Here is a 14,816-nt window from a genome sequence, read left to right as displayed (position 1 = left end):
AATACATTAATAAGACCGGAACAGATCAGATCCAATGAATGGTTGGACCTGTGGCAGTATTAAGGAGTCGAAGGACCTTGAGGTACATTCAAGTATCCCTGAAGGTGGCAGCACAGATAGATAATGTGGTTTTGCCATGAAAGGATTAAATATTAATATTCAGTTTATTTTAAAACATTTCCAATTATAAATACTTCCTTGCCCTGAAAACTAAATTACTGTATGCAATTGTGAATCCTTTTACTACAATAACGACTTTGGGGGGAAAAAAAGGTTTTCAATAACCCCGAGGCCTTAAAGTAAAAGTATTAATGAAGGTACAGAATGTTACAATTTTATGGGATTATTATTTTGAAATGAATACGCATGTTGATGTAAGGGCCTGTCCCACTTGTCCGTCATTTGCTCGTAATTTACGTGACATCATTTAAGCGTCACGATGCACGCGTCGTGACACGCACGTGATGCGCGCATGGTGCGCATTACGCATACATGGTGCGCGATGACATAGGCAGTGACGCGCGGCTGCGCGCGGCATCGCAGGATTTTGTGATGTACAAAATCTTCGCGCACCATCTGCATGACGCGGAAATGACGGCCAAGTGGGATAGGCCCTGTAGATGTTATAAATGATGATATGAGTATGTTTATGTTATTGCGAACTATGATGTTTTAAATTCCATAACTAAGCCTCATTTTCAAGAATGTGTTAATCAGGAGAGTAAAACTACAGCTGAACGATCTTTAAGTTAAGGTGTTGAGCTACTTAATTATTTCAGATTCCACCTTTTAATTTGGAACCTATACCTCTCTTGTGTTTAGAAGAAATCTAAGCAAGTTTGTTTGCATAAGTGGATTGATTCACTTTACGGTATTTTTAATTGGTAAATCGCAGACCACAATCAGAGATCATTTCAAGCAACATGAAATTTAAACATATGATGTGAGAGAATGTGAGAGAATTTGCTGTGATTTAACAAGTTTGAACCAGGTGTGTGTGAGACAATTTCTGAGAGATCGAGTTATACATATGTCCTCATGACATAGAAGGAGGCCATTTTAGGCATTGTGTCTCCCGCCAACTCGCAATGCTATCTCATTCCTCACTAATTCCCTTTGTAATCCTCAGTGTTACTTGTATGAATGTCAGTTTCCTGAGTGGAACCTTACCTGATTAACGCTTGATTAAAATGCACCACTCCAAAGGTTCAATTACCATCTTTGCATCATGAATCACCATGAGCTGTTTTTCTCATTGGACATGCGTGCAATGAACTCACTTCCTGTTGCAATGATTGCTTGGAACATTCTTGGAGATATTAGGATATGTTGATATAAGGTGCATCTATTATTGATCCATTCAGCTCCAGAAGATTATTAGTACAGCTGTGCAAATAGAAGATAGTGTCTCTCAACAGACCACAGCTCCAAGCTGGAAACCGTTGTTATCTTTTTTATATTACGGATTTTATTCACTGATTTCCTCTCTCTTTGCTTCCCTTGCTACTGCCCCTCCTGATAATAATCAACACTTAACCTCCTATTTACCAGCCACCAGCAACTTACACTTGCCCTATATGTCACCAACTTTCGATCCATAACCCTTTTTGTCATCCCCAGATATATTCTCCACAATCTCCTCAACGTGTTGGTGATGGAAAGGCCTTTCTGTTTGGGCTGTGCTAGAAAATTGTGAAAATCTGGAAAATCCGGAAATTGATTAACAAGGCTCATGGTGCAATGGTAAGGAAGATTCAGTGGGACCAAGGTGCTGCTCTTGTAAAGGTGCTGATGAATTGCTAGGTTTCTGTCCACTCAATTCCAAACCTGCTCCTTTAACTTTCTGGAAAAGCTTGATCAGAAAGACAGAGAATTATCTCCCAATTGAAACCTTTTGAAATAAAAGCCTTTCACTGTACCTCAGTAGACATGACTATAAACTAAACTGAACTGAACCTGAACTGAAGTGAACAATTGCTTCCTTCTTCCTGTTTTGCTATCCATTCAATTCAACCATTATTAGGACACGGCATTGAATTTGTAGAAAAGTTGACATGTCTGCAAGTTAAACATTATTGTTGGTTAAGTAATAAACCCAATGAAATGTTGTTTAAATATTTTTTCAATCAAAATGATTGGTGTTTTAGCATTATCCTCATTTTGTTCGCTTTCCAGAAAACTAACTGAGCTATTTTATACATTAATTGCATGATGGTGATATAGCCCTAATTAATTTTCATACCCAATAAGCGAGTTCGGTATTCCGAAAAACACAAGGAATCATGGGATTTGTCAAAAATGCTGGAAAAACTCAGCGGGTGAGGCAGCATCTATGGAGCGAAGGAATAGGCGACGTTTTGGATCAAAACCCTTCCTCAGACTGTTCAAAAGGGAACTGCAGATGCTGGAATATCGAAGGTACACACAATTGCTGGGGAAACTCAGCGGGTGCAGCAGCATCTATGGAGCGAAGGAAATAGGCGACGTTTCGGGCCGAAACCCTTCTTCAGACTGATGGAGGGTGGGGAAAGAAAGAAGGAAAAGGGGGGGAGGAGGAGGAGCCCGAGGGCGGGCGGATGGGAGGGTGGGAGGAGACAGCTAGAGGGTTAAGGAAGGGGAGGAGACAGCACGGGCTAGCCAAATTGGGAGAATTCAATGTTAATGCCATAAGGACGCAAGGGCCCCAGACGGAATATGTGGGGGGGTGGGGGTGGGGGGGTGTCGGGAAAAAGAAAGGAAGAGGCGGAGACAGTAGGCTGTGGGAGAGCTGGGAAGCGGAGGGGTAGGAGGGAGAAAGCAAAGACTTCCTGAAATTGGAGAAGTCAATGTCCATACCGCTGGGGTGTAAACTCCCCAAGCTAAATATGAAGTGCTGCTCCTCGAATTTGCGGTGGGACTCACTCTGGCCATGGAGGAAGCCCAGGACAGAAAGGTTGGTTTCGGAATTGGAGGGAGTGCCATCATTCCAGGGTCTCCCCGGGAATCTCCGGCTGCCCCCTGCCAGGGATGTGAAACTCGGGAGGGGACGGGGATGGTCCAGTAGCAATGCAACTCCGCTTGCAGCGCCGGAGACCCGGGTTCGATCCTGACTACGGATGAAACACAGGTCTGTATCAAGGCTGCCAACTCTTACATAGAAACATAGAAACATAGAAATTAGGTGCAGGAGTAGGCCATTCGGCCCTTCGAGCCTGCACCGCCATTCAATATGATCATGGCTGATCATCCAACTCAGTATCCCGTACTTGCCTTCTCTCCATACCCTCTGATCCCCTTAGCCACAAGGGCCACATCTAACTCCCTCTTAAATATAGCCAATGAACTGGCCTCGACTACCCTCTGTGGCAGAGAGTTCCAGAGATTCACCACTCTCTGTGTGAAAAAAGTTCTTCTCATCTCGGTTTTAAAGGATTTCCCCCTTATCCTTAAGCTGTGACCCCTTGTCCTGGACTTCCCCAACATCGGGAGCAATCTTCCTGCATCTAGCCTGTCCAACCCCTTAAGAATTTTATAAGTTTCTATAAGATCCCCTCTCAATCTCCTAAATTCTAGAGAGTATAAACCAAGTCTACCCAGTCTTTCTTCATAAGACAGTCCTGACATCCCAGGAATCAGTCTGGTGAACCTTCTCTGCACCCCCTCTAGGGCAATAATGTCCTTTCTCAGATTTGGAGACCAAAACTGTACGCAATACTCCAGGTGTGGTCTCACCAAGACCCTGTACAACTGCAGTAGAACCTCCCTGCTCCTATACTTAAATCCTTTTGCTATGAAAGCTAACATACCATTCGCTTTCTTCACTGCCTGCTGCACCTGCATGCCTACTTTGAATGACTGGTGTACCATGACACCCAGGTCTCGCTGCCTCTCCCCTTTCCCTCAAGCAAACTCTCACGCCCTCACGCTGATCAGAAATTTCTCACGCTCAGTGGTGAGAAATTTTGTGATCGACGAAAATGTAAAAACTCGGATAAACTGCATGGTCCGCGGGTGTTGGAGAGCAGGGGCTGCGGGAGGGATGGGAGCAGAACCAGCTGCGGGAACAGATGCGGGGAGCCGGGACTTGTGAGTGTTTGCACGTTGTCGAGTGTTTGCGGCGCTGGCGAGTGTTTGCGGGGCTGACGCTGCAGCTCCGGCCATGGAGCACTCCGGACAGTGCAAGAGTCCCGAGCCGCGGAGCCGACGGAAGCATTGTGCCGCTGCCGCGAGAGTCTCTGTGCCGAAGGGACGGACTCTCAAAGGGAGGTGGAGAGCGAGAGAGGGGAAGGAGACAGGGAGACAGTGGGGAATGAGAGGGGGGTGAGAGGAGAGAGAGAGGAGAGACAGAGGGGGCGTGAATGGAGAGAGAGAAGAGGGAGAGGAGGGGAGAGAGAGGTAGGGGAGAGAGAGAGGGAGGTGGGAGAGGGGGGGAAGAGAGAGAGGGAAGAGAGAGAGGGGTGAGAGGGAAGAAAGAGGGAAGAGCGAGGGGGTGGAGAGGGAGGAGAGGGTAGGAGAGAATGGGAGAGAGAGGGGAAGAGAGAGGGGTGGTAAAAGAGAGAGGGGAGAGGGGGAAAGAGAGAGATGGGGGGCCAAAGAGAAAGAGGAGATAGAGACAGAGGAGAGAGAGAGAGGAGAGAGAGAGGGGGAAGAGAGAGAGGTGAGAGGAGAAACAGAGAGGGAGGGGAGAGTGGGTAGAGAGGGAGAGAGAGGGAGAGATAGAGAGGGAGGGAGAAAGAGAGAGAGAGGGAGAGAGAGGGGGGAAGAGAGGGAGAGAGAGAGAAGACGGGGGCAGAGAGAAGAAAGAGAGGGGGAGAGGAGAGAGGAGAGAGGGGGGAGAGAATTAGGGAAAGAGAGGGGAGAGGGGGGGAGAGAAAGGAGAGATGGGGCGAGAGAGGGGGAGAGTGAGGTGGGAGGGAGAGAGGGGGAAGAGAGAGAGAGGGAGGGGGAAAGGGAGGGGAGAGAGAGGGGAAGAGAGGAGAGAGAGAGGGCGGAGAGAGAGGGAGGAGAGAGAAAGAGGATGAGAGAGGGAGAGAGGGAGGGGGAGAGAGTGAGAGGGGTGAGACAGGGGAGAGAGGAGAGGGAGAGGGGGAGGGGAGAGAGAGAGGGGGAGGGGAGAGAGAAGGGGAGAGAGAGGGGGGTTGAGAGGAGAGAGAGCGGAAGAGGGGGAGAGAGAGAGAGGGATGAGAGTGAGGTGGGAGGGAGAGAGAGAGGGGAGAGAAAGAGAGGTAGAGAGAGAGGGGAGAGAGAGAGGAGAGAGAGAGGGGAGAGAGAGAAGGGGGGAGAGGGAGAGGGGATAGAGAGGCAGGGCTGCCAACTCCCATGCATTGAGCGTGAGAATCACGCATTTCACCAAATTCTCACGCGGATCACAAATTTATCTCGCTCTGTTGGGAGAAATTCTGTGATCAACGAAAATTTCAAAACTTATATCAACTGCATGGGCCGCGGGTGTTGGAAGCGGAAACAGCGGCGGGGACAGATGCGGACGGGGAGCGGGGCTGGAGAGTGTTTGCCGGGCTGGCGAGTCGCTCACTGCAGCTCCGGCCATGGAGCAGCCTCAGTGCAATAGTCCCGGGCCGTCGGAGGCGTCGAACCGTTGATTCTCTGTGCCGAATTCGCCCAGGTGACCGGCATGGATCAGGCTGCGGCTCGGTGCATCCTGGAGGACAACCAGTGGCTGCTGGAAGTAAGTACCAAGCACTGGCTAGATACGGTGGAAGATAGTGGACTTCAAATGGGGGTGGTTGGTGAAAACATCCTGCTTGCCTGCTAGATTTTCACTTACTGTAACTGCAGGAAAATGTTCCCGATGTTGGGGACGTTCAGAACCATGGGTCACAGTTTAAGAATAAAGGGGGGGCCAGTTAGGACTGAGATGAGAACAAACTTTCTTCACGCAGAGAGTTGTGAATCTGTGGAATTCTCTGCCACAGAAGGCAGTGCAGACCAATTCACTGGATGTTTTCAAGAGAGAGTTACATTTAGTTCTTGGGGCTAACGGCATCAAGGGATATGGGGAAAAAACAGGAAAGAGGTACTGATTTTAGATGAATAGCCATGATCATATTGAATGGCAGTCCTGGCTCGAAGGGCTGATGGCCTATTCCTGAACCTATTTTCTATGTTTCTATGCTTGAGTATATGGCAATAAAACTCGATCACTTGATTTTGAAGCATTCATGCATGGTGGAGGTATAATGTAGTCATAGAGTGATACAGTGTGAAAACAGGCCCTTCGGTGCAACTTGCCCACACCCGCCAACATGTCCCAGCTACGCCACCTGCTTTTGGTCCATACCTCCAAACCTGTCCTATCCATGTATCAGTCTAACTTTTTCTTAAATGTTGGGATGGTCCCTGCCTCAACTACCTCCTCTGGCAGCTTGTTCCATACACCCATCACCCTTTGTGTGGATAAAGTTACTCCTTAAAAAGTTACCTCTTAAAAATACTTCATACAAAAAACATTGAAATCATACTTCTACAGTGCACTAAAAATTATTTGAATACATCAAATTTCAAAAAGTTCCTATCCTGGGAGGGGGGACACCCTCCTTCCACACCCTCTCCCCATTCGGTTGCTCCACTCCCTCACCGGGTACCCCCAAGGCCAGTGATCAGTGATTGCACAGCCTCCCCCCTTTCAAAAACGCTCCAATCCAATTTAAAGCATATATATTGCATTCAAGTGTAAGTTAAAAGACTCGCTACAGTATGCACCATATTGCACAATTTCAAGCTGAAAAATGCAAATGTTCCATACCAATGGGATGGGGACACCCTCCTCCCCCCTCCAGTCGCTATACTTCCTCGGGCTTGGTCTCTCGCAATTTCTCACTCCCAACTCTCACCCAATGTTGGCAGCCCTGCTGAGCTGAGCTGCCGAGAATGTTTATCGCAAATGACCTAATACCTGGGCATGCACAGTCGGAATACCGAACTCACTTTTTACTGCTGCTGCATTGACGCTGCTGTTTTGAACTAATTTGGTTGTAATTTCTTGCTTCATACTTCACTAGCACAGACTCCAGAAAACAGAGGGAAGGCCTGATCACAGTCTTTATCATTAAAAAGCTTTGATTAAAATGCTTAATGATTAACACAAAATGCTGATATGCATATCTTTCATGCATTTGTTCTCTATCACTCGACACCATCGTCTAAATCTCTAGTTTTCCTTTCCCGTGACTTTCAGTCTAAAGAAGGGTCTCGACCCGAAAAGTCATCCATTCCTTCTCTCCAGAGATGCTGCGTATCCCGATGAGTTACCCCTCATTTGGGTCTATATTCGGTTTAAACTGGCATCTGCAGTTCCTTCCTACACAACTTAATGATTAAAATGGTTTGATGTGGGTAAAGGGAGAGAAAACTAGCACAGAAGTCCAAAGATTAAAGTCTCTGATGTAAGGGAATTCAGGAGCAAATTATTTCCCCAGAGAGTAAGCAGTATGGGGATGATGTAGTTACACCCACACAATAGTCCTCACGCCCCCATCCTCTCTCAACACCCACCATCCCCCCAACAGACCTCGCCTTGGCCTCTGTCCACTCCCCGGCCCTCCTCTGACCACAACCCACACCCTTGTCGTGCCTTCACCATCCCCCCTGACCTCCCCCTTTCTGATACGGAACGGTCTGTCCTCAACATTGGTACCCCTCCGCCCCCACCTCAACGAGTTCAGGGTCCGCCACAATATGGAACTTTTCTTCTGTCGCCTCTGCCTCCACCTCCGTGCCTTTTTCTATGGGAAGGAGTCCTCACCACCGTCTCCACCAGTCCCCCTCCTCTTGGACTCCCCTGAACGGACTTCTACCATCTCTAGATCTCTTTATTTCCAACTGCCATCGTTATATCAACTGTCTCAACTTTTCCACTCCCCTTACCTACTCTCACCTCACCCCCTCTGAACGTACAGCCCTCCACTCACTCTGCAGCAACCCTGACATTATAATCAAACCTGCCGACAAGAGAGGTGCCATGGTAGTCTGGTGCGCTAACCTCGACCGGGCTGAGGCCAGGTGACAACTCTCAGACACCTCCTCCTTGGACCACAGATGAGCCCCAGACCTTAATCTCAAACATCGTTATTGATTTCATGCCTTCCACAACCTCCAAACTAAAGGGCCTGTCCCACTTACATGTCCTTGGCAGGCAAATTACGCTACCTCGTGTTCGCGTTGAGGCGCACGGGCATCGTATGGCCTCGTGGGGTTGGTCCCACTGAGAAGCGACGAGGGGTATGTAGTTGTGCGCATCATCATTTTGTAGCGAACAAAATCTTCTCGTGGCAACGGCCTGTTGCGTAACTGACAGCCAAAGTGGGACAGGCCCAAGACCCTGGCGCGACACAATGTCTCACCTCCAACAGCAGCAGAAGCAGGCAAACAATCGCCAAACTCGGCCTGGGGCTCACGGCCGTTGCAGTCCGGATCAGCCCCTCTTCTACTCCCAGAGCGGGGCCAAGAAAATTGAAGATGGACACAAAATGTTGGAGTAACTCAGCGGGACCGGCAGCATCTCTGGAGAGAAGGAATGGGTGACGTTTCGGGTCAAGACCCTTCTTTCAGACTGAAGAAGAGTCTCGACATGAAACGTCACCCATTCCTTCTCTCCAGAGATGCTGCCGGTCCCGCTGAGTTACTCCAGCATTTTGAGTCCATCTTCAACTGGCGTCACGCACTCCAGACGGCTGTGCGTACGCATGAATTCGCGCGCGACCTTCGCGGCACAACGCGACCACGAGGTCACGTAATTTGCGTGCCAAGGACACGTAAGTGAGACAGGCCCTTTATCGTTTCCCAGCCCCGCACAGACAGTTTTTACCTTCTCCCCAAAATCCACAAACGTAACTGCCCTGGCAGATCCATTGTTTCTGCCTGCTCCTGTCGCATGGAAATGATTTCCAAGTACATCAATTCCATCCTATCCCCTCTGGTCTAATCTCTCCCGACCTATGTCCAAGATACCTCACATGCCCTTCGTCTCTTTAATGACTTCCGCTTTCCGAGCCCCGACTCCCTCATCTTCACAATGGACATTCTGTCACTCTACACCTCCATCCCCCACCAGGAAGGCCTTAAAGACCTCTGTTTCTTCCTTGACCGCAGAATCATCCAATTTCCCTCTACTAACACTCTACTAGCTGGTCCTCTAGCTGGTCCTCACCGTTGACTCCTCCCTCTGCCTCCAAGTCCAAGGCGTAGCTATGGGCACATGCATGGGCCCCAGCTATACCTGCCTCTTTGTACGTTATGTTGAACAATCCCTGTTCCAGGCATACACTGGCCCTATGCCCGAACTCTATCCCCGTTAGATTGATGACTGCATCGGTGCTACCTCCTGCGCCCATGCAGAACTCATGGACTTCATCAACTTCATCACCAATTTTCATCCTGCACTCAAATTTACTTGGACCATCCCCGACAGCTCCCTCCCCTTTCTTGATCTCACAGTCTCCATCACAGGAAATAGACTAATGACTGACGTATTTTACAAACCCACTGACTCCCACAACTATCTAGACTACACTTCTTCCCACCCTGCTTCCTGCAAAGACTCTATCCCCTACTCCCAATTCCTCCGGCTATGCTGCATCTGCACCCAAGATGAGGTTGTTCCACACTAGAACATCCGAGATGTCCTCATTCTTTAGGGAACGGGGGCTCCCCTCTCCCATCATAGATGAGACCCTCACTCGTGTCTCCTTGGTATCCCGTTGCTCCGCCCTTGCTCCGCCTCCCCCTAGTCACAAGAGACACAGAGTCCCCCTAGTCCTTACCTTCCAGCCGTTGCATACAACATATAATCCTCCGAAATTTCCGCCACATCCAACAGGATCCTACCGCTAGCCACGTTTTCCCATCTCCTCCCCTTTCCGCCTTCCGCAGAGACCGTTCCCTCTGCAACTCCCTGATCAACTCATCCCTTCCCACCCAAACCACCTCCTCCCCAGGTACCTTCCTCTGCAACTGCAGAAGATGCAACACCTGTCCCTATACCTCCTCCCTCGACTCTGTCCAGGGACCCAAACATCCTTTCAGGATAGGCAGTGGTTCACTTTCTCCTCCTCCAACCTCATTCACTGTAACCGTTGTTGAAGATATGAACCCTTATACATCGGTGAGTCCAAATGCAGACTGGGCGATCGTTTCGCAGAACACCTTCGCTCAGCCCGTCTGAACCTATCTGATCTCCCGGTAGCTGGACACTTTAATTCTCCTTCCCATTCCTACACAGACCTTTCTATCCTTGGTCTCCTCCATTGTCAGAGTGAGGCTAAAAGCAAATTGGAGGAACAGCATCTCATATTTCGCTAACAATGGCCTGTTTGCTTTATCATTGTTACTTTTTTGCATATCTTTCATTCATTGTTCTTTATTTCCCCACATCACTGTCTATATATCTCCTTTCCCTTATCCCTAACCAGTCTGAAGAAGAGTCTCAATCCGAAATGTCACCCTTTCCTTCTCTCCAGGGATGCTGTCTGTCCCGCTGAGTTACTCCAGCTTTTTGTGTCTATCTTCTGAATTATCAAAAGGTAGTATCACAGGAAGGATATGGCAATAGGGTTGGCAGTGACTCATATGGAAGCATCAGTACCACCATGAACACGTTGGGTTGAATGACTCATTAAGTGATCAAGGGAGAAATATTACACGATTATATCAATTTAATTTTTAACAAATATATTGCACTGCACAAATGGACAAACACGAAGAAGAAAAATTCTGATACAATCTTTAAAAAAAAACACAAGGGAAAGGCAGATGATAAACACTTGGCTGCCATTTTGAAAGACACCTGTCACTGTTTTGACAAGAAAAAAATATGCAAAGTAACATATTTGAACTTACATTTTTGAGTCGATGCAAAAACCATTGACAAATGGTCATGATACCAATTATGACGGAATAATTGAAGGAATGTAAGAAACATTTCCGTGAGCGACATCTGACAGATCAAAGTGCAATGGGACTTGTTAACTGAGCTATAAACATATGGTCAGTGAGTGTCCCAGAGAAGAACAGGTTTGAGTATCCAGCACTGATTTTTCAATAATTTATGATGAAAAAACCCTTGCTTCGGATGGATTTATAAAAAAAAATGATAAACAAGCAAATACAATATTGTATTTGTTATGTGAATGCATTAATCTCAAAAATGACTCAGCAATTCTTATCTTCGAACTGAAATAGACATAGAAACATAGAAAGTAGGTGCGAGAGTAGACCACCAGGTCCGTCGAGCCCGCACCGCCATTCGCTCATGGCTGAACACTAAACAAACACCCTTACCCACAAACAGTAGACACAAGACACAGAACACAAGACACTATCCTCCCCTTTATACCGCTATCACCCCTCTCCACCCCAAGAACCGCGTGATCTCCTGGGGGAGGCAAAAAACCGGATAAAAACCCAGGTCCAATTCGGGAAAAAAATCCGGGAAATCCTCTCCGACCCCAATCCAGGCGATCGACACTTGTCCAGGAGATCACTCAGGTCTTACTATACTAACCATACCTAGGTCCATATCCCTGCCCTCTCCCCGTAGCCCCTTATCCCCTTGGCAGCTAAAAAAACATCTATTTTAGACTTAAATATATTTAACGTTTCTGCTTCCACTGCTCCCTGGGGCAGTGAATTCCATAAATTAACCACCCTCTGGGTGAAGAAGTTCTTCCTCATCTCAGTTTTAAAAGAGCCCCCCCTTATTCTGCAACTATGTCCCCTAGTTCTAGTTTCCCCGATCATTGGGAACATCCTCGGTGCATCCACCCGATCAAGGCCCCTCACGATCTTATATGTTTCAATGAGATCGCCTCTCATTCTTCTAAACTCCAAAGAGTAGAGTTCCAGCCTACTTAACCTTTCCTCATATGTCAATCCCCTCATTGCAGGAATTAATCTTGTAAACCTTCGCTGCACTGCCTCCAGGGCTAGTACATCCTTTCTTAAGTATGGACCCCAGAACTGTACACAGTATTCCAAATGTGGTCTCACTAATACTGTGTACAGCTGCAGCAAGACCTCTGTGTTTTTATACTCAATCCCCCTAGCAATAAAGGCCAAAACTCCATTGGCCTTCCTGATTGCTTGCTGCACCTGCATACTAACTTTTAGTGATTCATGTACTACTACCCCTAGATCCCTTTGCGTTGCATTACAACGCAGCTCCTCCTCATTTAGAAAATAACTTGCCCTATCATTTTTTTCCCCAAAGTGAATGACTTCACATTTATTAGTATTAAATTTCATCTGCCAAGTTGTTGCCCACTCACCTAGCTTATCTATATCCTTTTGCAGACTCTTCCTATCCTCCTCATCCCCTACTTTTCCTCCCATTTTTGTATCGTCCGCAAATTTTGATATATTACACTTGGTTCCCTCCTCCAAATCATTTATATAAATTGTGAACAACTGGGGTCCCAGCACCGACCCTTGCGGAACCCCGCTAGTTACCGGTTGCCATCCCGAGTATGAACCATTTATCCCCACTCTCTGCTTCCTATTTGTTAGCCAATCCTCTACCCATGCTAATATATTACCCCCAATCCCATAATTTTTTATTTTTAGCAATAGTCTCTTATGTGGCACCTTGTCAAAAGCCTTTTGGAAGTCCAAGTATACCACATCCACCGGTTCCCCTTTATCCACCCGGGTTGTTACTTCCTCAAAGAATTCGAGCAGATTCGTTAAACAGGACTTCCCCTTCACAAAACCATGCTGGTTCTGTCCGATGAAGTCATGTTTATCCAAGTGCCCCGTTAGTGTTTCTTTAATAATTGTCTCTAACATTTTACCCACCACCGATGTTAGACTAACCGGTCTATAGTTACCCGCCTTGAAATGTTTAGACTTGCTCACTGGTTGGTTTGATTTTGCTAAATGGAGCACAATATTGCATCAGGAGCCACTGCTAAACACAGATTAATGGATAGTGTTTTCGCAATTTCGTATCGGTATTATTACAAATTCAACACAAATCTACATAGATTTGCAAGGTAGACTGTTCAAATGAATCATAGTTTTACAGCCTAGTGATTAAAAAAATGGGAATTCAATTATTGTTCCACTTTTCTATGGAATTCTGCCATCCTTGTAATTTTCTCAATATATGCTCATGGTCTGGTAATTCAGTTTGTGTACTTAAACTAATTCATTCAGAATTATTCTTTCCAAATGCTACCGTATTAAATGTATCTTGAAAACAATCTAGACAATGTGCTTTGGCATTCTAAAATTAGGTTGGATGGTACTGTTGCTAATGTGCACAAAGCCACTGCCTGTTCACATTTTGTTTTAAGAAGACCTCTCTGATAAAATATTCTACCAACAATAACCTTGTTTCAGACTTCCATCGTATTTGCGAGTGATATAAAACATCTCCTGACATTTGAACAGTTCTAAAGCAGATTAGCATCAAAGTAGCAGCCAAGTGTTTATCGTCAGCCTTTCCCTTGTGTTTTTTTTAATAAGATTGTATCAGAATTCTTCTTCTTCGTGTTTGTCCATTTTGTGCAGTTATATTTATTAAAAATATAAAATTGATATAATCGTGTAATATTTCTCCCTTGGTCACTTAATTTATCATGAAAGAGCAAACTCTGGCTTCAACAAACTGAGTGGAGAAAATGTGGAAACTCTCAGTCACACAATACAATCGAGATAGATAATACAGATGGATTTGACGGAAAGATGGATGAGATGAAGATGGATGGGAGAAAGCTTGCACAAAGCATCACCATCAGCATAGACTTATTCTGGGCCTAACTTTATATGGGGTTTTTGTTCCGAATAAATGTTATTTACAATAAATGGTTGCATTTATGCAATCTTATTTAGCTTGTCCCATAACTTGCCAGAGACAAGATAATGAAGTTATTGCACATGTCCCATGTACCATACTTGGCTCAGAAAATGGAGACAGACATTACATCACATTCCCCGACACAAATGCAGCTCAATATCAGCAGACTTAGTCATAACCCATTTTGGGGGAGGGGGGGGGGGGGGGGGGGGGGAAGCAAATAAAATGTCTTCAAATTTTTTGTGGGGAAAAAAATGGATATTGTCTTTGACTATAGAAAACCCATTGCATCTGCTTCGGCAACATTTGCACCAATCAAACTATGTTACATCCTCTATGCTTCTTTTTACCAATTACCTTAATTTGTGTCCTTTTGTTACAGGCATTCTGATGCTGGAAATAGTTTCTACACCAAAGCAGCTCCAGAACTTCAAAGATTTCTGAAATAAGCCTGAAAGCTCCTTATAAGCTGCTTTGTATTTCTGGTGCATTTGTTTCTGTTTTAGATGTTAGTTTTTTTTAGGATATAACAGAAAAATAATTGAAACTTGTCATGATTAATTGCCTAATATGGAAAGCGGCTCGACAAGGTTGATGTCAACATCCCTTGACGTGAACTCTTGTCTGTTAGATCTGTCATATGGAGATTGCTTTTGGTTTTGGAAGAAAAAGCTCAGAAGAAATATGGGACTAAATTGGTTGTCAGGTGACTGTGAGAGTCAGATGTATAGATATTATTTGCCAACCTACCACTTTTGATATGTCAGTAGTCAACCTGTCAATCATCGAGGGAAAAATAAAGCTGAACTCTAACCCGAGAATAGAGCTATTGAATAAGACACCATCAATTCTTGCAGAAAGAAACCGAGTTGTTGGTTGAAGAGGAGGAGTTTTAAAGGATGTGGGAAATTAGCTGGAAGTTGAATTATGTCAGTTGATTCGGAGGAAGGATAGCTCGTTTTTGTGCTGTAATCTTGCATGTGCACTGAGTTATATATGGCAACAAACTGTATCCAGGTGACCAGCT

The 14,816-nt window shown here is 46.0% G+C and overlaps 1 protein-coding gene across 5 annotated transcripts in view; it reads right to left on the bottom strand.

Annotated features, from left to right (window-relative positions):
• Nucleotides 1-14,816, bottom strand: part of adgrb3 (adhesion G protein-coupled receptor B3) — a 713,405-nt gene that overhangs the window by 505,123 nt on the left and 193,466 nt on the right. The gene's annotated exons all lie outside the window — the stretch shown is intronic.

This window comes from Amblyraja radiata, chromosome 5, assembly GCF_010909765.2.
Source record: "Amblyraja radiata isolate CabotCenter1 chromosome 5, sAmbRad1.1.pri, whole genome shotgun sequence".
Lineage (NCBI taxonomy): Eukaryota > Metazoa > Chordata > Chondrichthyes > Rajiformes > Rajidae > Amblyraja > Amblyraja radiata.
This window is presented reverse-complemented; position numbering and strand designations above follow the sequence as displayed.